The sequence below is a fragment of the Ranitomeya variabilis genome, chromosome 5 (assembly GCF_051348905.1).
Source record: "Ranitomeya variabilis isolate aRanVar5 chromosome 5, aRanVar5.hap1, whole genome shotgun sequence".
Taxonomy (NCBI): Eukaryota; Metazoa; Chordata; class Amphibia; order Anura; family Dendrobatidae; genus Ranitomeya; species Ranitomeya variabilis.
This window is the reverse complement of record NC_135236.1, coordinates 580351385-580372127: the sequence shown is the minus strand read 5'-3', so window position 1 is coordinate 580372127 and position 20743 is coordinate 580351385. Positions and strand designations below refer to the sequence as shown.

Sequence of the window (20743 nt, the reverse complement as noted above, 5' to 3'; positions counted from 1 at the left end):
TAGATGATCATGAGGAGAACATAATTTTACCTCTATACAAGTCACTAGTTTGACCACGCTTAGAATACTGTGTACAGTTCTGGTCTCCGGTGTATAAGAAAGACATAGCTGAACTAGAGCTGGTGCAGAGAAGAGCGACCAAGATAATTAGAGGACTGGGGGGTCTGCAATACCAAGATAGGTTATTATACTTGGGGCTATTTAGTTTGGAAAAACGAAGGCTAAGGGGTGATCTTATTTTAATGTATAAGTATATGAGGGGACAGTACAAAGACCTTTCTGATGATCTTTTTAATCATAGACCTAAGACAGTCACCAGGGGGCATCCTCTACGTCTGGAAGAAATAAGGAAGATTTAAGCATAATAACAGACACGGATTCTTTACTGTAAGAGCAGTGAGACTATGGAACTCTCTGCCGTATGATGTTGTAATGAGTGATTCATTACTTAAATTTAAGAGGGGACTGAATGCCTTTCTTGAAAAGTATAATGTTACATGTTATATATACTAGATTCCTTGATAAGGAGTTGATCCAAGGAACTAGTCTGATTGCCAAATGTGGAATTGGGAGGGAATTTTTTTTTTCCCCAGTGTGGAGCTTACTCTTTGCCACATGGTTCTTTTTTTTGCCTTTCTCTGGATCAACATGTTAAAGCATGTTAGGTAAGGCTATAGGTTGAACTAGATGGACCTAATGTCATCCTTCAACCTTAATAACTATGTTACACCCCAACACCCCCCCCCCCCCCGCTGAATATGTTTTAAATTGCCACAATAACGATTGGATTTTAGAAACTGTAAGTGGCACCCTTTTTTCTCTACAGTATATGGATTTACGCAATTGTTTACAGGGTTTGGCACCCGTGAATCCGAAAGGGCAGTGTATTTGATATGGTAATCACACACAGTGGATATTTGGGCTGCAGTGTTGCAGCAGTGCAGGATTCTTTCTTCTATAGTCTTGATTCAGTGGAAAAAAAAACAGTCTTCAACAAAAACGTACTGAATGCTTTATTGTCTTCTAGTACGCTATTCAAGGAGATCACATTTTGCCTGGCAATATCAAATAGCTTAACAAGATAAATAAATAAATTCTGTAAAAAGCAAATCAAGGCAGCAAAGATTGAGACAGAGAGACTCATTGCTAGAGAGAGCAAAAATAACCCCAAAATATTCTTTAACTACATAAATAGTAGGAAACTAAAAAATGATAGTGTTGGCCCCCTTAAAAATAGTCTGGGTGAAATGGTGGATGAGGAAAAAGCCAATATGCTAAATGACTTTTTTTCATCAGTATTTACAAAAGAAAATCCCATGGCAGCCAATATGACTAGTGATAAAAATTCCCAATTAAATGTTACCTGCTTAACCCAGCAGGAAGTATGGCGGCGTCTAAAAATCACAAAAATTGACAAATCTCCGGGCCCGGATGGGATACACCCCCGAGTACTGCAGGAATTAAGTACAGTCATTGATTGATAGACCATTATTTTTAATCTTTAAAGAGTCCATAATAACAGGGTCTATACCACAGGACTGGCGTATAGCAAATGCGGTGCCAATATTCAAAAAGAGGACAAAAACTGAACTCGGAAATTATAGGCCAGTAAGCTTAACCTCTACTGTGGGTAAAATCCTGGAGGGCATTCTAAGGGATGTTATACTGGAGTATCTGAAGAGGAATCTGAAGAGCAAGTATCTGAAGAGGAATAACCTCATGACCCAGTATCAGCACGGGTTTACTAGGGACCGATCATGTCAGACTAATTTGATCAGCTTCTATGAAGAGGTAAGTTCCGGACTGGACCAAGGGAACCCAGTAGATGTAGTGTATATGGACTTTTCAAAAGCTTTTGATATGGTGCCACACAAAAGGTTGATACATAAAATGAGAATAATGGGGATAGAGGAAAATATGTGCAAGTGGGTTGAGAGCTGGCTCAGGGATAGGAAACAAAGGGTGGTTATTAATGGCGTACACTCGGACTGGGTCGCGGTTAGTAGTGGGGTACCACAGGGGTCAGTATTGGGCCCTCTTCTTTTTAACATATTTATTAATGACCTTGTAGGGGGCATTCAGAGTAGAATTTCAATATTTGCAGATGACACTAAACTGTTGTGAATTAGACTTTTTTGGCTCCCTCTTGTGGTCACTAGTGATATGACTCTGGGATTGTCTTTCCTCAGTTTGGCACCCACCTGGGTCGTTAGTCCAGGGGTGTTGCTATATTAACTTCCTGGATTCTCAGTCCAGTGCCTGGCATCGTTGTAATCAGTTCCTTTCTGTTTGCTCCTGTCTGCTGGTCCTGGATCTTGCAAAATTAAGCTAAGTCCTGCTTCTTTGTTTTTTGGCTATTTGCATTGCTCTTATTTTCTGTCCAGCTTGTACTAAATGTGATTCCTGATTTTGCTGGAAGCTCTAGGGGGCTGGTATTCTCCCCCCGGGCCGTTAGACGGTTCGGGGGTTCTTGAATATCCAGCGTGGAAATTTTGATAGGGTTTTTGCTGACCGTATAAGTCATCTTACTATATTCTGCTATTAGTCAGTGGGCCTCTCTTTGCTAAATATCTAGTTCATTCTTACGTTTGTCTTTTCTTCTTACCTCACCGTTATTATTTTTATTATTGGGGGCTTCTATCCAACTTTTGGGGTCTTTTCTCTGGAGGCAAGAAAGGTCTATCTTTCCCCTTCTAGGGTTAGTTAGTTCTCCGGCTGGCGCGAGACGTCTAGAACCAACGTAGGCACGTTCCCCGGCTGCTGCTATTTGTGGTGCTAGGATTAGATATACGGTCAGCCCAGTTACCACTGCCCTATGAGCTGGTTTTTTTGTGTTTACAGACTTGGTATTTATTTCTGAGACCCTCTGCCATTGGGGTCATAACAGTATGCCAGGCCAAAGTTGAATGTTTAATGCATTGCAGAAGTGGGATTTTAAGAAAGGAAATTCTGAGTTTTTTTTTTTTTTTCTTTCTTCCTCCCCTTTACCTCTGAGTGTCTTGAGCTTGCTGCAGACATGAATGTCCAGACTTTGATTACAAGTGTGGATCAGCTTACTGCTCGTGTGCAGGGCATTACAAGATTTTGTTACCAGTAGTCCAATGTCTGAACCTAAAATACCTATTCCTGAACTGTTCTCTGGAGACCGATTTAAGTTTAGGAATTTCAGGGATAATTGTAAATTGTTTCTATCTCTGAGACCCCGTTCATCTGGAGACTCAGCTCAGCAAGTTAAAATTGTAATCTCTTTCTTACGGGGCGACCCTCAGGATTGGGCCTTCTCGCTAGCGCCAGGAGATCCGGCATTGGCAAATATTGATGCGTTTTTTCTGGCGCTCGGATTGCTTTACGAGGAACCCAGTTTTGAAATTCAGGCAGAAAAAGCCTTGCTGGCTATTTCTCAGGGCCAGGATGAAGCTGAAGTGTATTGGCAAAAATTTCGGAAATGGTCCGTGCTTACTCAGTGGAATGAGTGTGCACTGGCCGCAAATTTCAGAAATGGCCTTTCTGAAGCCATTAAGAATGTGATGGTGGGTTTCTCCATTCCTACAAGTCTGAATGATTCCATGGAGCTGGCTATTCAAATTGACCGGCGTTTGCGGGAGCGCAAAACCGCTAATCCTCTGGTAGTGTTGTCTGAACAAACACCTGATTTAATGCAATGTGATAGAATTCAGACTAGAAATGAACGGAAAAATCATAGACGTCAGAATGGGTTGTGTTTTTACTGTGGTGATTCTACACATGTTATATCAGCATGCTCTAAACGCCTAACAAGAGTTGTTAGCCCTGTCGCCATTGGTAATTTGCAACCTAAATTTATTTTGTCTGTGACTTTAATTTGCTCATTGTCTTCCTACCCTGGTATGGCATTTGTGGATTCAGGTGCTGCCCTGAGTCTTATGGATCTGTCATTTGCCAAGCGCTGTGGTTTTGTTCTTGAGCCTTTGGTTAATCCTATCCCTCTTAGAGGTATTGATGCTACGCCATTGGCGGAAAATAAACCGCAGTTTTGGACACAGGCAACCATGTGCATGACTCCTGAACATCGGGAGGTGATTCGTTTTCTTGTTCTGCATAAAATGCATGATTTGGTCGTTTTGGGTCTGCCATGGTTACAGACCCATAATCCAGTCTTGGATTGGAAGGCAATGTCTGTGTCAAGTTGGGGCTGTCAGGGAATTCATGGTGATTCCCCACCGGTGTCTATTGCTTCCTCTACTCCTTTGGAAGTTCCTGAGTATTTGTCTGATTATCAGGATGTATTCAGCGAGTCCAGGTCCAGTGCTCTTCCTCCTCATAGGGACTGTGACTGCGCTATAGATTTGATTCCAGGTAGTAAATTTCCTAAGGGAAGATTATTTAATCTGTCTGTACCTGAGCATACCGCAATGCGTTCGTATATCAAGGAATCTCTGGAGAAGGGGCATATCCGTCCATCCTCTTCCCCTCTTGGTGCGGGATTCTTTTTTGTGGCCAAGAAGGACGGATCTTTGAGACCTTGTATTGACTATCGGCTTCTGAATAAGATCACTGTTAAATTTCAGTATCCTTTGCCTCTGTTGTCGGACTTGTTTGCCCGGATTAAAGGTGCCAAGTGGTTCACCAAGATAGATCTTCGTGGTGCGTACAACCTTGTGCGCATTAAGCAAGGAGATGAATGGAAAACTGCATTTAATACGCCCGAAGGTCATTTTGAGTACTTGGTGATGCCTTTTGGGCTCTCTAATGCTCCTTCAGTGTTTCAGTCCTTTATGCATGATATTTTCCGGAAGTATCTGGATAGATTTATGATTGTTTATCTGGATGATATTCTGTTTTTTTCTGATGATTGGGACTCGCATGTAGAGCAGGTCAGGATGGTGTTTCAGGTTTTGCGTGAGAATGCTTTGTTTGTTAAGGGCTCAAAGTGTCTCTTTGGAGTACAGAAGGTTCCCTTTTTGGGGTTTATTTTTTCCCCTTCTGCGGTGGAGATGGACCCAGTCAAGGTCCGAGCTATTCATGATTGGACTCAACCTACGTCAGTTAAGAGTCTTCAGAAGTTCTTGGGTTTTGCTAACTTCTACCGTCGTTTTATCGCTAATTTTTCTAGCGTTGTTAAACCTTTGACGGATATGACCAAGAAAGGTTCTGATGTTGCTAACTGGGCTCCTGCAGCCGTGGAGGCTTTCCAGGAGTTGAAGCGCCGGTTTACTTCCGCGCCTGTTTTGTGCCAGCCTGATGTCTCACTTCCCTTTCAGGTTGAAGTGGATGCTTCTGAGATTGGGGCAGGGGCCGTTTTGTCGCAGAGAGGCCCTGGTTGCTCTGTAATGAGACCATGTGCCTTTTTCTCTAGGAAGTTTTCGCCTGCTGAGCGGAATTATGATGTTGGCAATCGGGAGTTGTTGGCCATGAAGTGGGCATTTGAGGAGTGGCGTCATTGGCTCGAGGGTGCTAAGCATCGTGTGGTGGTCTTGACTGATCACAAAAATCTGATGTATCTCGAGTCTGCTAAACGCCTGAATCCTAGACAGGCCCGTTGGTCATTGTTTTTCTCCCGTTTTGACTTTGTGGTCTCATATTTACCAGGTTCAAAGAATGTGAAGGCTGATGCTCTTTCAAGGAGCTTTGTGCCTGACTCTCCTGGAGTCGCAGAACCAGTTGGTATTCTCAAAGAGGGAGTAATCTTGTCAGCCATTTCTCCAGATTTGCGACGTGTGCTGCAGAGATTTCAGGCTGGTAGACCTGACTCTTGTCCACCTGACAGACTGTTTGTTCCTGATAAGTGGACCAGCAGAGTCATTTCCGAGGTTCATTCCTCGGTGTTGGCAGGGCATCCGGGAATTTTTGGCACCCGAGATTTGGTGGCTAGGTCCTTTTGGTGGCCTTCCTTGTCACGGGATGTGCGGTCATTTGTGCAGTCCTGTGGGACTTGTGCTCGAGCTAAGCCTTGCTGTTCTCGTGCCAGCGGGTTGCTCTTGCCCTTGCCTGTCCCGAAGAGGCCTTGGACACACATTTCCATGGATTTCATTTCGGATCTTCCGGTGTCTCAAGGAATGTCTGTCATCTGGGTGGTATGTGATCGCTTTTCTAAGATGGTCCATTTGGTATCTTTGCCTAAGCTGCCTTCCTCTTCCGATCTGGTTCCTTTGTTCTTTCAGAATGTGGTTCGTTTGCACGGCATTCCTGAGAATATCGTGTCTGACAGAGGATCCCAGTTTGTTTCCAGGTTCTGGCGATCCTTTTGTGCTAAGATGGGCATTGATTTGTCGTTTTCGTCTGCCTTTCATCCTCAGACTAATGGACAAACGGAGCGAACTAATCAGACTCTGGAGGCTTATTTGAGGTGTTTTGTTTCTGCTGATCAGGATGATTGGGTGACCTTCTTGCCGTTGGCTGAGTTTGCCCTTAATAATCGGGCTAGTTCCGCTACATTGGTTTCGCCATTTTTCTGCAACTCTGGTTTCCATCCTCGTTTTTCCTCGGGACATGTGGAATCTTCTGACTGTCCTGGGGTAGATTCTGTGGTGGATAGGTTGCAGCAGATTTGGAATCATGTGGTGGACAACTTAAAGTTGTCACAGGAGAAGGCTCAGCGTTTTGCCAACCGCCGCCGCGGTGTGGGTCCCCGACTTCGTGTTGGGGATTTGGTATGGCTGTCTTCTCGATTTGTTCCTATGAAGGTCTCCTCTCCTAAATTTAAGCCTCGCTTCATCGGTCCTTACAAGATATTGGAAATCCTTAATCCTGTGTCTTTTCGCTTGGACCTTCCGGTGTCGTTTGCCATTCACAACGTGTTCCATAGGTCTTTGTTGCGGCGGTACGTTGTACCTGTGGTTCCTTCTGTTGAGCCTCCTGCTCCGGTGTTGGTTGAGGGCGAGTTGGAGTACGTGGTGGAGAAGATCTTGGATTCTCGTCTCTCCAGGCGGAGGCTTCAGTATCTGGTCAAGTGGAAGGGCTATGGTCAGGAGGATAATTCCTGGGTGGTTGCCTCTGATGTGCATGCGGCCGATTTAGTTCGTGCCTTTCACGCTGCTCATCCTGATCACCCTGGTGGTCTTGGTGAGGGTTCGGTGACCCCTCCTTAAAGGGGGGGTACTGTTGTGAATTAGACTTTTTTGGCTCCCTCTTGTGGTCACTAGTGATATGACTCTGGGATTGTCTTTCCTCAGTTTGGCACCCACCTGGGTCGTTAGTCCAGGGGTGTTGCTATATTAACTTCCTGGATTCTCAGTCCAGTGCCTGGCATCGTTGTAATCAGTTCCTTTCTGTTTGCTCCTGTCTGCTGGTCCTGGATCTTGCAAAATTAAGCTAAGTCCTGCTTCTTTGTTTTTTGGCTATTTGCATTGCTCTTATTTTCTGTCCAGCTTGTACTAAATGTGATTCCTGATTTTGCTGGAAGCTCTAGCGGGCTGGTATTCTCCCCCCGGGCCGTTAGACGGTTCGGGGGTTCTTCAATATCCAGCGTGGAAATTTTGATAGGGTTTTTGCTGACCGTATAAGTCATCTTACTATATTCTGCTATTAGTCAGTGGGCCTCTCTTTGCTAAATATCTAGTTCATTCTTACGTTTGTCTTTTCTTCTTACCTCACCGTTATTATTTGTTGGGGGCTTCTATCCAACTTTTGGGGTCTTTTCTCTGGAGGCAAGAAAGGTCTATCTTTTCCCTTCTAGGGTTAGTTAGTTCTCCGGCTGGCGCGAGACGTCTAGAACCAACGTAGGCACGTTCCCCGGCTGCTGCTATTTGTGGTGCTAGGATTAGATATACGGTCAGCCCAGTTACCACTGCCCTATGAGCTGTTTTTTTTGCGTTTGCAGACTTGGTATTTATTTCTGAGACCCTCTGCCATTGGGGTCATAACACTAAACTCTGCAGGGTAATCAATACAGAGGAGGACAATTTTATATTACAGGGTGATTTGTGTAAACTAGAAGCTTGGGCTGATAAATGGCAAATGAGCTTTAATGGGGATAAATGTAAGGTCATGTACTTGGGTAGAAGTAATAAGATGTATAACTATGTGCTTAATTCTAAAATTCTGGGCAAAACAGTCAATGAAAAAGACCTGGGTGTATGGGTGGATGACAAACTCATATTCAGTGGCCAGTGTCAGGCAGCTGCTACTAAGGCAAATAAAATAATGGGATGCATTAAAAGAGGCATAGATGCTCATGAGGAGAACATAATTTTACCTCTATACAAGTCACTAGTTCGACCACACTTAGAATACTGTGCACAGTTCTGGTCTCCGGTGTATAAGAAAGACATAGCTGAACTAGAGTGGGTGCAGAGAAGAGCGACCAAGGTCATTAGAGGACTGGGGGGTCTGCAATACCAAGATAGGTTATTACACTTGGGGCTATTTAGTTTGGAAAAACGAAGACTAAGGGGTGATCTTATGTTAATTTATAAATATATGAGGGGACAGTACAAAGACCTTTCTGATGATCTTTTTAATCATAGACTGGTGACAGGGACAAGGGGGCATCCTCTACGTCTGGAGGAAAAAAGGTTTAAGCATAATAACAGACCCGGATTCTTTACTGTAAGAGCAGTGAGACTATGGAACTCTCTGCCGTATGATGTTCTAATGAGTGATTCATTACTTAAATTTAAGAGGGGACTGGATACGTTTCTGGAAAAGTATAATGTTACAGGGTATATATATTAGATTCCTTGATAAGGCGTTGATCCAGGGAACTAGTCTGATTGCCGTATGTGGGGTCAGGAAGGAATTTTTTTCCCCATGGTGGAGCTTACTGTTTGCCACATGGGGTTTTTTTGCCTTCCCCTGGATCAACATGTTAGGGCATGTTAGGCTATGGACTAGATGGACTTAAAGTCTTCTTTCAACCTTAATAACTATGTAACTAAGATCACCTTTCCAAATCTGCCGCTTCATATTTACTTTGTCAATGTTTCTTGATTTCTCTTTACCCAGATGTTGATATTCCTTGTATAACTACTGTATACGCGTTCGGATATTCTCCTCTGTCATGACAGGGATACTTGCTTTCTTCCACACTTCCTTTAGTTTAATACTTGTGGATTTAGCAGCACACGAGAGTGTTTTTCATTTCCTTGTGATGGTAAATAAAAACTAAAAGCACGTGTTATTTGGAAGGGAGTTGAGCTCCCAAAAATTCACCACCAGGCACCTTTTCAAGTAACCAAATTCCCTTTCTAGTACTCTTTCAGTTAAACTACCCGCAAAACATAATAGAAACACAACATACACATTAGTGTGATGTCGATGATACATTTTCATGAATTTCGGTACTTTCAGATAAAAGTGATCAAATATTAATTTATTTCGCTAAAAATTTTTACATGGATCTTTTAGATGACTTAGACCAAGAATTCAAGCAAAGTCATATGAAAATCATAACTTTGGAAAAATGAAACACCCTAATGTCCCTGTTACAGACTATCATTGCCAGCTGCAGCGTGTGCACAACACAGCGCAAGTGATGAATAGGAAAGAGGTGTGAAGCAGCTTCAACAAGATCATCTAATTGTAAAAAATCATTTTGCTGTTCTTCGGTGTAGTAATATCTGTTTGTTCCCTCATTATGGGAACAGGACTGTGGCCTTCCATCTCCAACATACTGAATCTGAACTGTCTCCTAGCTGCTGTTCACCTTCATTATTCTCATTCATCAGTTTAATTGTCCTTGAACAAACTAAAACATCAAGCATACAGAGGGAACATATACTGGACTATTAATTTATGCACAGGTTATTGAAAGTTTAGATATGCTTTAGGAAGTACTTACCTTCTTTAATCCTGCTTTCTTGTTCACTCCAGAAAGTGAGATGAATGTAGGCTTTCCTTCCCTGTGTTTATTTCTTCCTCTTATATATAGAGGAGGAGCTTCACTACTTATCATGAACATAAACTGCAGCACAGATTCATCTTAGCTAAAAGTCTAGACCTTAGATCATTAATTAGGACAGACATTTATAGGACATTTCATAACTTTCCCAAATTCTTATGGAAAAAATATTCCCCACAAACTGAACTACTGTACCCAATTTATTATATATTTTAGGAGTCTGAATTTGTCCATTTCATTCCGACTCCACCAAAATGGACTCTGACTCCACGACTCCGACTCCACAGCCCTGCCTTGCAGGGCCCCTAGTTAAGTCTGCCAGAGGGCACCAATACATCCTAGTAGTAAGGTACTGTGCAAAACTGTAACTGGAGGCAGTACCCTTTAGAAACTTAGAAACTCAGGAGCATAGCCCAAGACTTAGTTCATATTTTTTTCCCAGACAGGCCGCCTGGCGGACCAAGGAATTCAAGTTATGTCCAAAGTGATGAGGTAGTTGTATACGGCTCTCCAGATTATACATCTCCGCACATCTTTGTTCCATCCGCAGACTGATGACCTGGTGGAGAGGTTCAACAAAACCTTGAAGTTCATGCTTAAAAAGGTCATGGAGAAAAATAGCAGAGACTGAGATTTCCTAATGCCATACTTGTTGTTCTCTATTAGCGAAGTCTCCCAGGCCTCTTCCGGGTTATCACCATTCTAGCTGTTATTCAGACTTCACCCTAGGGACTTCTAAATGTTGCACTTGAGCATTATCAAACATTTGACCCAAATGCAGGACCAGATCACAAGGGTGATGCCAATTGTGAAGGAGAGCCTCCTTCAAGCACAAGAGGCCCTAGCGAGGGTCTACAACTAAGCTGCGAGTCTAAAACAGTTTAGTCCTAGAGACTGGGTGTTGGTGTTGATCTCTACAGTGGAAAGTAACTTTCTGGCTAAATAGCAATGGCCATACGTGGTGGTCAAAATATTGAGTAACGTCAACTACAAGGTCCACCAACCAGGGAGAAGAAGGCCGTACCAGGTGTACCATGTTAACCTGCTCAAACCATGGCAAGACAGGAAACCCATGAAAGCTATGTGCCTGAGGTCCAACGCTGAAGCCAGGGTCGAGGATGTCACAGTGACAGAGACACTGTCACCATCCCAGAAGCAACTGTTCCAAGATCTCCTTCAGCAGAATCGGGACCTGTTTTTGGACTTGCCAGGTTGTGCATAGGTCATGGAGCATGAAATGCTGACGCAACTGCTTGTGAGGGTGAACCAAAAGCCATGTTGATTCCTGAAACCCGACACAAGGTGATCTCCAAGGAGGTGAGGAAAATGTTGAGCCCTGGAAGTCATCGAAGAGTCAAAGAGCAGCTGATGACGAAGCCGGATGGAGATTGTCGGTTCTGTAACAAGTATATGAAGCTAAATGAAGTGTGCAAGTAAGACTTATATTTGATGCCTTGGGTCAATGAGCTTATTGAGAGGCTAGGGTTGGCCTTTTATGTCACCACTCTGGAACCAAAAAAGGTACAGGCAAATTCTCCTGTCCCCAAGTGCCAATGAGAAGACTGCCTTCTTTACGACTGATGGGTGGTTTCAATACACCAAGATGTTAGGATTGCATGGAGCCCCAGCTACATTCCAGAGGGCCATGGACCGGATCCTAACCTCTCACTTAAAGTATGCCACCTCTTATCTGGATGACATTGTGATCTTCAGCCCGGATTGTGGAAGTCACCTGCAGAAGGTCCAGACGGTACTGAATGCAATGCGGAAGGCAGGGTTTACTATAAACCCAAACAAGTGCACCAAGGGGAAAGAGGCAAAATAATTGGGCTACATCGATGGGAGTGGCGAAATAAAGCCGCAAATAGATAAAATGGAGGCAATCCAAAAGTGGCCGCTACCGGTTTTCAAAAAGCAGGTTAGGGCATTTCTGTGAATTGTGGAATAATTTTGGCGATTTATCCTGAGCTTCGTCGTTATAGCCCGCTCCCCTGACTGATCATCTCAAGGGCACAGAGATGTCAAAGGCCAAATAGTCCTCTGACGCAGACATGGCATTCCAGGAGTTGAAGATCATCCTATGCAAACAGCCGGTCTTGGTCGCATTTCAACAAGGAGTTTGTGGTCTGAGGTCGGTTTGGGAGCGGTTTAGTCCCAGGAAATATGATGATGAGCATCCAGTCCTATGCCTGAATAGGAAACTCTCTTTCTGTGAAAAGAACTATGCCAGCATAGAGGAAGAATGCCTGGCCATCATCAAGTGGACAGTCCACGCCCTGAGAGATCACTTGTTAGGCAGGAAGTTCAGACTAGTTTCAGATCATGCGCCCCTGAGATGGATGAGGGAAAAGAAGAGGAAGAATGCTCGGATGGCAAGGTGGTTTCCAGTGCTCCAAGACTTTAGTTTTCATGTGGAGCATTGGCCTGGGAAGCTACATGGTAATGCAGATGCCCTGTCCAGACTTCCCTGTTTAGCAAGTGAAGATGCCAAAACCCCTGGCTTAGGTCAGAGGGGGGCATATATAACAGTCATTGGCAAAGTGCTGGAGGGGAGATATGTTTAGCTGAGGCTAGTGGCTTCAGTGATGTGAAAACCCAGATAATTTCCTCCAGCATATTAAATGTTAGAAGGGGTTAAATAGTAGTAGGTTTTTGTGGACAACCATATATCGGGTGGGAGGTTGTCCACCTTATCTCCACCCCAGGGTGTGGTCTGGGGCTTAAATAGTCAGTTTTCAGTAGGGCTGGAGAGAGGATCTCCAGTGCTTTGTGTCCTGAAAAGGAAAAGCTGAACCATTGTATGGTTGTTATCCTGAGCAGGTGATTCCAATCTCAGCAAAGAAACACCACCAGACAGTATGCTAGAATATGCCAATAGAGCTCTTGCATCTATACCTACCACCACCACCATAACTCAGACTAATAAACTGATCTATGCTACTGCCTCAGCATTCATGGATATACTTATCTATGCAACCAGCAAGAACAAGTATGTGGCCCACCTTGGAAAAGAAGACTGGAGACAAAGATCAGTGTGGCACAAAGGGAAGTCAGCTTACTAACAGAAATACAGAAGGTTGTAAAGATCAAGAATAAGACCAAGCTAGACAAGTACAAAGGCCAGATGAATCAACTGCTAGAAGCAGGCCACAACCCAGCTTGGCTAACACAATGAAGAACAGTGCTGATCATGAAGGATCCTCACAAAGGAACAGTTCCATTCAACTTACCGCCCAATAACCTGCCTTACAACAACATGGAAACTCCTGTCGGGCATCATAGCCACCAAGCTACAGAACCATATGAATGTGTACATGACTCCAGCTCAGAAAGTCATTGGGACCAACACCAGGGGCTCTAAGCACCAGTTTCTAGTAGATGGAGGAGTAGCTCAAGACTCAAGATCCAGACAGACCAATCTCAGCGCAGCCTGGATTGACTACAGGAAGGCCTATGACTCAATACCACACACATGGATCTGTGAATGTTTGGCTCTCTACAATGTCAACAGGAAAATTAGAACCTTCCTCAGAAACTCATTTGGGCTATGTAGAAAAACATTAAAGTCAACTCAAGACAACTAGCACAAGTGACCATGGATGACATCAAGCTGTATGTGAAAAATGAACAATACATCAATTCACTGATCAACCGGACAAGGATCTACAGCAAAGAAATCGGAATGTACTTCGGACTGGAAAGGAGACAAGATAGTCAAGACTCATGGAGTAGAATTACCAGCAGAGCAGATAGCAGATGTACACACATGCTACAAGTACAGTTACGTCCATATATATTTGGACAGACAACATTTTTCTAATTTTGGTTATAGACCTTACCACAATGAATTTTAAACAAAATAATTCAGATGCAGACTTTCAGCTTTCATTTGAGGGTATCCACATTAAAATTGGATGAAGGGTTTAGGAGTTTCCGCTCCTTAACATGTGCCACCCTGTTTTTAAAGTGACCAAAAGTAATTGGACAGATTCAATAATTTTAAATAAAATGTTCATTTTTAGTACTTGGTTGAAAACCCTTTGTTGGCAATGACTGCCTGAAGTCTTGAACTCATGGACATCACCAGACGCTTTGTTTCCTCCTTTTTGATGCTCTGCCAGGCCTTCACTGCGGTGTTTTTCAGTTGCTGTTTGTTTGTGGGCCTTTCTGTCTGAAGTTAATCTTTAACAAGTGAAATGCATGCTCAATTGGGTTGAGATCAGGTGACTGACTTGGCCATTCAAGAATATTCCACTTCTTTGCTTTAATAAACTCCTGGGTTGATTAGGCTTTATGTTTTGGGTCGTTGTCCATCTGTAGTATGAAACGACGACCAATCCGTTTTGCTGCATTTGGCTGGATCTGAGCAGAAAGTATGTCTCTGAATACCTCAGAATTCTTTCGGCTGCTTCTGTCCTGTCACATCATCTATAAACACTAATGACCCAGTGCCACTGGCAGCCATGCATGCCCAAGCCATCACACTGCCTTTGCCATGTTTTACAGATGATGTGGTATGCTTTGGATCATGAGCTGTACCATGCCTTTACCAGAATGATGGAAAGAGAAAACTATGGCAGAGGTTGATCTTTGTTTCATCTGTCCAAAGAATGTTATTCCAGAACTGTGCTGGCTTTTTTAGATGTTTTTTAGCAAAGTCCAGTCTAGCCTATTTATTTTTGATGCTTATGAGTGGCTTGCACCGTGCAGTGAACCCTCTGTATTTACTTTCATGCAGTCTTCTCTTTATGGTAGATTTGGATATTGATACGCCTACCTCCTGGAGAGTGTTGTTCACTTGGTTGGCTGTTGTGAAGGGGTTTCTCTTCACCATGGAGATTATTCTGCAATCATCCACCACTGTTGTCTTCCGTGGGCGCCCAGGTCTTTTTGCATTGATGAGTTCACCAGTGCTTGCTTTCTTTCTCAGGATGTACCAAACTGTAGATTTTGCCACTCCTAATATTGTAGCAATTTCTGGCATGGGTTTTTTCTGTTTTCGCAGCTTAAGGATGGCTTGTTCCACCTGCATGGAGAGCTCCTTTGACCGCATGTTTACTTCACAGGAAAACCTTCCAAATGCAAGCACCACACCTCAAATCAACTCCAGGCATTTTATCTGCTTAATTGAGAATGACATAATGAAGGGATTGCCCATACCTGTCCATGAAATAGCCTTGGAGTCAATTGTCCAATTACTTTTGGTCCCTTTAAAACAGGGTGGCACATATTAAGGAGCTGAACCTCCTAAGCCCTTCATCCAATTTTAATGTGGATACCCTCAAATGAAAGCTGAAACTCTGAACTTCAACTGTATCTTAAGTTGTTTTGTTTAAAATTCATTGTGGTAATGTCTATAACCAAAATTAGAAAAATGTTGTCTCTGTCCAAATATTTATGAACGTAACTGTATCTCAGCATCCCATAGGTATACGGTAAGCATGTTGAGTAGGCAAGGAAAGCAGCAACATTCAAATACCATCAAAGGGTAAGACAGGTCCTGAAGAGCCAGCTCAATGGGAAGAATGCAATTTGCACCATCAATACATCTGCCCTGCCAGTTATCAGATACCGTGCTGGCATAGTGTGCTGGACAAAAGAAGAGATGGAAGCTGCAGATGTGAAGACATGAAAGCTCCTAACAATGCATGGAGGTCTCCACCATAATTTTAGCATCCATAGATTGTATACCAACAGAAAGGAGGGTGTTCATCTACTATATAATTGTCTAAGGGTCACTTCCGTCTCTGTCCTTCTGTATGTCTGTCTGTAACGGTTATTCGTTCGCTGATTGGTCTCGGCAGCTGCCTGTCATGGCTGCCGCGACCAATCAGCGACGCGCACAGTCCGGAAAAAAATGGCCGCTCCTTACTCCCCGCACTCACTGCCCGGCGCCCGCATACACCCCTCCGGTCACCGCTCACACAGGGTTAATGCCGGCGGTAACGGACCGCATTATGCCGCGGGTAACGCACTCCGTTACCGCCATTAACCCTGTGTGTCCCCAACTTTGTACTATTGATGCTGCCTATGCGGCATCAATAGTACAAAATGTAATGTTAAAAATAATAATAAAAAAAAAACCTGCTATACTCACCCTCTGTAGTCCGCTGAGCCGCTCGCGCTGCCCTCCATCTTCCGTTGCAGGTTGCGGTGGCAAAGATGGTATGGCAGAAGGACCTGCCATGACGTCACGGTCATGTGACCGCGACGTCATCACAAGGCCTGCGCGGAAAGGACCTGACGTGACGTTACGGTCATGTGACCGCTACACGGTCATGTGACCGGACGTCATCACAGGTCCTACGCTCAGACCAACCCTGGGACCGGAAGCTGCCGTGGACTACAAGGGGCCCTCAGAAAGGTAAGTATATGTTTATTTTTTATTTTTTAACCTGTGACAAACGTGGCTGGGCAATATACTACGTGACTGGCCAATATACTACGTGGCTCTGTGCTGTATACTACTTCGCTGTGCAATATACTACGTTGCTCTGTGCTGTATACTACGTCGCTGGGCAATATACTACGTAACTGGGCAATATACTACGGCGCTGAGCAATATACTATGTGACTGGGCAATATACTACGTGGCTGGGCAATATACTACGTGGCTGGGCAATATACTACGTGGCTGGGCGATATACTACATGGCTGGGCAATATACTACGTGCCTGGACAATATACTACGTGGCTGGGCAATATACTGCGTGACTGGGCAATATACTACGTGACTGGGCAATATACTACGTGACTGGGCAATATACTACGTCGCTGGGCAATATAATACTTGGACATGCATATTCTTGAATACCCAATGCGTTAGAATCGGGCCACCATCTAGTGGCTTGTATAAGCATCCAAGCCACCATCACGGATGAAACAATTAGTAACCAGGAATATATCATAAATATGACACCAAAAGATATGCTGAGAGAGAGCCTAAGGCAGCAACAACAACAGATCTGAAAGGAAGAACAGGAACATGAAGCACCATGGCAAGACAAGCTGCTGCATGGGATGTACCATCGACAGATAATGGAAGTGACTGACATGGAGAAAACCTACCAATGGCTGGAGCAAGCTGGACTCCGAGACTGCAAAGAGGCACTAATCATAGCGGTACAGGAGCAAGCACTAAGTACCAGATCCATAGAAGCAGGAATAGACCACACAAGACAAGACCCAAGGTGCAGACTATACAAAGAAACCTCAGAAACAGTCCAACACATAGTGGCAGAATGCTGCAAAATGCAGGCAGGAACAGCTTATACTGAACGCCACAACCAAGTAGCGGGAATTGTATACAGGAACATCTGCACTGTATATGGACTAAGTCTCCCTAAGTCCAGGTGGGAGACTCCAGAAAAAGTGGTGGAGAATGAAAGTGCTAAAATCCTGTGGGACTTCAAGATCCAGCAGAATAAGCAGGTGTTGGCTAAGGCTACTTTCGCACATCAGGTTTTTTCATTCCGGCACATTACGGCTATTTTTAGTATTAGTGCCGGATTGCGCCTCATGGCCCAGCGTTCCTTTTTTTGTCCGTATCCGGCAAAAATTTCAATTCCGGCGTCTGGAAAAAAAACGTCTACAGTAACATTTTTTTGTCTATGGTGAAAAAACCGTAAGTGCCGGAGTCGGCACTTCCGGCTTTTCGCGACAATGCATGTCTATGGATGCCAGAATGCGCCGGATCCATAAAAAGGCAGATCCGGCAGCCTGATCTGTTTTTTTTTTCATCTGAGCATGCTCAGAACCTATTGGCCTGCCCCCAGGATACATATATAAATCAGTGCCATTGAGGCCCTCACTCATTTCTAGCCATACTGCCAGCCCGAGAGCCAACACCCAGCAAAGAGCCTGCCTGCCAGCCAGAGAGCCTGCCTGCCAGCCAGAGAGCCTGCCTGCCAGCCAGAGAGCCTGCCTGCCAGCCAGAGAGCCTGCCTGCCAGCAGAGAGCCTGCCTGCCAGCAGAGAGCCTACCCTAAGAGCCTGCCTGTCAACAGAGCGCCTACCCTGCCAGCCTGAGAGCCTACCCTGCCAGCCTGAGAGCCTACCCTGCCAGCCAGAGAGCCTACCCTGCCAGCCAGAGAGCCTACCCTGCCAGCCAGAGAGCCTACCCTGCCAGCCAGAGAGCCTACCCTGCCAGCCAGAGAGCCTACCCTGCCAGCCAGAGAGCCTACCCTGCCAGCCAGAGAGCCTACCCTGCCAGCCAGAGAGCCTGCCCTGCCAGCCAGAGAGCCTGCCCTGCCAGCCAGAGAGCCTGCCCTGCCAGCCAGAGAGCCTGCCCTGCCAGCCAGAGAGCCTGCCCTGCCAGCCAGAGAGCCTGCCCTGCCAGCCAGAGAGCCTGCCCTGCCAGCCAGAGAGCCTGCCCTGCCAGCCAGAGAGCCTGCCCTGCCAGCCAGAGAGCCTGCCCTGCCAGCCAGAGAGCCTGCCCTGCCAGCCAGAGAGCCTGCCCTGCCAGCCAGAGAGCCTGCCCTGCCAGCCAGAGAGCCTGCCCTGCCAGCCAGAGAGCCTGCCAGCCAGAGAGCCTGCCAGCCAGAGAGCCTGCCAGCCAGAGAGCCTGCCAGCCAGAGAGCCTGCCAGCCAGAGAGCCTGCCAGCCAGAGAGCCTGCCAGCCAGAGAGCCTGCCAGCCAGAGAGCCTGCCCTGCCAGCCAGAGAGCCTGCCCTGCCAGCCAGAGAGCCTGCCCTGCCAGCCAGAGAGCCTGCCCTGCCAGCCAGAGAGCCTGCCCTGCCAGCCAGAGAGCCTGCCCTGCCAGCCAGAGAGCCTGCCCTGCCAGCCAGAGAGCCTGCCCTGCCAGCCAGAGAGCCTGCCCTGCCAGCCAGAGAGCCTGCCCTGCCAGCCAGAGAGCCTGCCCTGCAAGCCAGAGAGCCTGCCCTGCAAGCCAGAGAGCCTGCCCTGCAAGCCAGAGAGCCTGCCCTGCAAGCCAGAGAGCCTGCCCTGCCAGTCTGAGAGCCTGCCTGCCAGCAGACAGCCTACCCTGCCAGCCTGAGAGCCTGCCTGGCTGCCAGCAGAGAGCCTGCCTGCCAGCCATCAGCCATGTCGTCTTCTGGGAGCCCTCCCCCGCGTTGGCAGCGCACTGAGGTAAATATATATTTCTTTTATTGATTTTTCTGTCTGTCTGTCTCTCACTCTCTCTGTATCTATATATATATATATATATATATATATATATATATATATATATATATATATATATATATATATATATTAATATATTTATCAATCTTTCATTTTTGTAGGAAGCTGCTGCTGCTTTAGCAGGAGAGGTGCTTCCAGAAGACGACCAAAGGGGTGGAGAGAGACCTGGAGTTGGGATCGCAATCAGTATGTTTCTTTCATGTATCGCGGAACCACAACCTCACAACGCCCAGATCTACACTGCACACAACACATACAAACAGATCATTACAGACTTTACACAACATATACAGAATGATAATTATAGATATCAAAACGTACACAACACATAAAAAGGTTACCTACAAGCACATAATTTTTGTTTTATTTTTCTTGTAGTGTTCGGATTCTAAGGCTCGATCTAGAGGTCCTCCCAGTGGCTCCCAGGGTCGTCGGCGTGAGAGTGCGGGCGGCCGTCATCGTGTAAGCACCTTTTTTTTTTTTTTTCTTTGTTGATTTGAATCTAATTTTTTTTTTTTGTGCTTTAACATGATTCACAGCGTGCTCCTGATTCGGGCGGTGAGGTGGTCGAACTAAATATTGACCTCCTCATCGATCTCATAAGAGTCAGGGAGCCGCTGTGGAACATGGGTGACCGCCGCCACGCTGATGTCATAGTGACCCGTCGCCTCTGGGAGCAAGACTGCCAACAGCTTGTAGACAACTGGGAGGACCTCGATGTTAGGGCACAGAATCAAGCACGTAAGTATACACAGTTCAGTTATGTTGATGGATTCAAAGTATTGTATCCTAACCAATTTGTGTTTCTCCTTTTTTGGATGCAGGAGCAGATACAAATATGCCCAAGCCCTGTCGTTACTCATGTCAACGATGGTGAGCCGAAGGTAAATATTACCTACCCCATCTAATAACCAATGTTTTACATGTCTAACCCTCTCTTGCTGTTTCAGCCAGGGCTATTCAATATCAGTATATTAATTATATTTTTTTTCTCTTTCTTCCACAGCACCGTCGGGAGCCTGCAACTAAGTTGAATGCTTCTAGGGCGATTCCTCGGAGTCCGCCCCCGAGGGATACTTCGACAGTTCCGGCCCCTCTGTACCTTCCCAGCCTTCCCACACATCTGATCCCTCGGTACCATCAACCAGCGCTGGAGCATCCTGGCCAGCTCCATTGCATGAATCTGCTGGTGAGGATATATCTTTTCCTGTACCCCACCCCTCTGCTGCCACCTCTAGTACACCTGTGTCTTCGGGCGGCAGAGGGGTCGGGTACAGAGCTATGCGCCCGAGTTCTTGCACCTGAATGCATCCTTCCAGAACTGTCTCAAAGTTTTGTCCGAGGAAATGGCCGCAGGTTTCAATTTGATAAATTAAAGCCTTCTCAAGTTGCATACACTTCTGCTACGGATGCATTCAGAGGCAAGTCAGTCACCCAACCACACTTTTTTCCGGTCGGTACTCGAGCGCATGGATAACCTATCTCCTGATCAGCAGATGCAAGTAATGGAAGCATGCCAGTCTGCTCTAATGCTTGTGACCTCCCAAACCACCACACCTGCCCCACCTCCTGCACCTGACCCCCCTCCAGCCCACTGTTTATAATAGAATATATATATATATATATATATATATATATATATATATATATATATATATATATATATATATATATATATATATATATATATATATATATATATTTATAATGCAGAGCCATAAAAATAAAAAATCATATTTTTTCACAAATGATTTTTTCGCCCCCAATTTTTTTTTTCCCAAGGG

General features: G+C 45.2%; 1 long non-coding RNA gene across 1 annotated transcript; it reads left to right on the top strand.

The window, feature by feature from the left end:
• Window positions 1–19689: 19689 nt before the first annotated feature.
• On the top strand, window positions 19690–20517 carry LOC143773857 (uncharacterized). The gene is made up of 3 exons (XR_013215407.1): window positions 19690–19700; window positions 19784–19843; window positions 19966–20517. It is a non-coding gene; the product is annotated as an uncharacterized LOC143773857 (long non-coding RNA).
• Window positions 20518–20743: the final 226 nt, after the last annotated feature.